We start from the raw sequence: 2,744 nt of genomic DNA, 5'->3' as shown, positions 1-2,744 counted from the left end.
ATCAACCAGCCTAAGAGCAATAAACATTGCATGGTTATTGAAATGAAGGACATTTCAGTGTTTCAAGCTTCAGTACTGAAAATCTCCAATGGCTAAGTGCACCAGGCCCCCCCACCAAAAAAAAAAAAAGAGCCAACAACAAAAAACCCCCCGCAATTCTAAAGACAGTGTTATAGGGGGATTCATGTGTAGCCTTAATGTTTTGTTTGAATTTAGCTGATTATTTGTAGGCTTACATTGCTAAAACAGGGGGGTCTCCGGAAGTAAATAAAAATAACTAATTTGAGACAAACAATAAAAAGATTGTGTGTATCTGTACCCATATAAACACAAGACTGAGTTGAGAGTTACTGGTCCATAAGAAGTGGAAGAGGCTGCCACTGTGTAGGGCTTAGAAATGTGCATATCTTTTAAAAGAGAGATTTCCTCCTAGCAGGTAGCTGCAGAGGTTATTTGTGTGCTGGGGAGGGAAGCGCCTCGGCATTTGTTTAGATAAAGCTGATGGGGGTGGCTGGAAAAAGGATTAAGCTTTGTCAGCTCAGCCCACCCCAAACAGGGGCTTTCCTATTTCTCAGTCCTCTACCCAGTATGGCATCCACAGTCCAGAATTCCCTTTGGGAGGATTATGAAATCCTAAAATGGATATGCACAGGAATATTCACAGAGAGTGGGGTGGTTTATATTTTGTGTCAACTTGGCTAAGACATGCTTCTCAGCGGTTGCTCCGATGTTCTAGTCCATTTTGTCATACGATGTGAACGCTCATTATTTGGAAGAAGCATTCTCTTAGAAGTGTGGCCTGCACCCAATATGTAGATATGAGAATGTTCTCTCGCTCTCTCTCTCCTGCACTTGTCTTGTACTCTGGCTTGCAGTTCTTGGACAAGCTTTCAGCCAGGTACTTGGCTTACAGATTTTGGAGTTGCTAGCTCTTATAACCCTGTGAGCCAGCAGAATGCTACCTGACCTACAACTTTTGGATTTGTCCATTCCTGAACGGATGCACATGAGTCATGTGAAGTATTCAGTCGGCTCCCTGACCCATGGATTTGGGCCTTTCTAGCCCAAACAGTTGTATGAGCCCTTTCCACGAAGTAGATCAATCAATCACTCAATCTCTCTAGCTATATATTTCATTGGTTTTGCTCCTATAGAGAACTCAGTCTAAAATAGGACCCACAGAGTATTGTGAGGTGCAGAAAAGCATCACTTCCCTTAGAGCATTCAAAACACAAAAGAAGTAGAGCTATTGTGGAAGTGAGATTCTCACAGAATATGAGGTGCTTACCTGAGGGGATGTGAAGTAGTCTCAGTTCCTGGATGTCCCCTTAGTATCTGTGAGGGATCAGATCTGCCCTTCAACTTTGGGGAGAATCTTGCTTTCTTATAAGATCCTTCCAATCTGAATCTACATGTAAATTTTCTGTTTCTTTTTTTCTTAAATCATTTTATTAGGGGCTCATACAACTCCTATCACAATCCATACATATATCAATTGTGTAAAGCACATTTGTACATTTGTCGCCCTCATCATTCTTAAAACATTTGCTCTCCACCCAAGCCTTTGGCATCAGGTCCTCATTTTCCCCTCCCTCCCTACTCCCCTCTCCCTCATGAACCCTTGATAATTTGTAAATTGTTATTTTGTCATATCTTGCTCTGTTCCACATCTCCCTCCCCCCACTTTTCTGTTATATGTCCCCCAGGGAGGAGGTCACATGTAGATCCTTGCAATCGGTTCCTCCTTTCCAACCCACTCACCCTCCACCCTACCGGTATTGCCACTTACACCACTGGTCCTGAAGGGATCATCCGCCCTGGATTCCTTGTATTTCCAGTTCCGATCTGTACCAGTGTACATCCTCTGGTCTAGCCAGAAGGTAGGATACGGATCATGCCAGTGTGGGGTGGGGTGGTGGGGGGAAGCTTTTAGGAACTAGAGGAAAGTTGTATTTTTCATTGTTGCTATATCACACCCTGACTGTCTCGTCTCCTCCCCCAGACCCTTCTGTAAGGTGATATCCAGTGGCCTACAAATGGGTTTTGAGTCTCCACTCTGCACTCCCCTACTCATTCACTATGGTAAGAATATTTGTTCTAATGATGCCTGATACCTGATCCTTTGACACCTTGTGATCGCACAGGCTGGTGTGCTTCTTCCATGTGGGCTTTGTTGCTTCTGAGTTAGATGGCCGCTTGTTTACCTTCAAGCCTTTAAGACCCCAGATGCTATATCTTTTGATAGCCGGGCACCATCAGCTTTCTTCGCCACATTTGCTTATGCACCCATTTGTCTTCAGCAGTCATATCAGGGAGGTGAGCACACAATGATACGAATTTTTTGTTCTTTGATGCCTGATAACTGATCCCTTCAGCACCTCGTGATCGCACAGGCTGGTGTGCTTCTTCCATGTGGGCTTTGTTGCTTCTGAGCCAGATGGCCGCCTGTTTACCTTCAAGCTTTTAACACCCCAGATGCTATATCTTTTGATAGCCAGGCACCATCCATCAGCTTTCTTCACCATATTTACTTGTTCACCCATTTTAGCTTCAGCAGTTGTGTCAGGAGGGTGAGCATCATAGAATGCCAATTTAATAGAAGAAAGTATTCTTGCATTGAGAGAGTACTTGAGTGGAGGCCAAATGTCCCTCTGCTACCTTAATACTAACCCTATAAATATATGCACATAGATCTATTTCCCCATCCTCATGTATAACTATATTTGCATATGTACATATCTTTA

Source organism: Tenrec ecaudatus, chromosome 10, assembly GCF_050624435.1.
Source record: "Tenrec ecaudatus isolate mTenEca1 chromosome 10, mTenEca1.hap1, whole genome shotgun sequence".
Classification (NCBI taxonomy): domain Eukaryota; kingdom Metazoa; phylum Chordata; class Mammalia; order Afrosoricida; family Tenrecidae; genus Tenrec; species Tenrec ecaudatus.
This window is presented reverse-complemented; position numbering follows the sequence as displayed.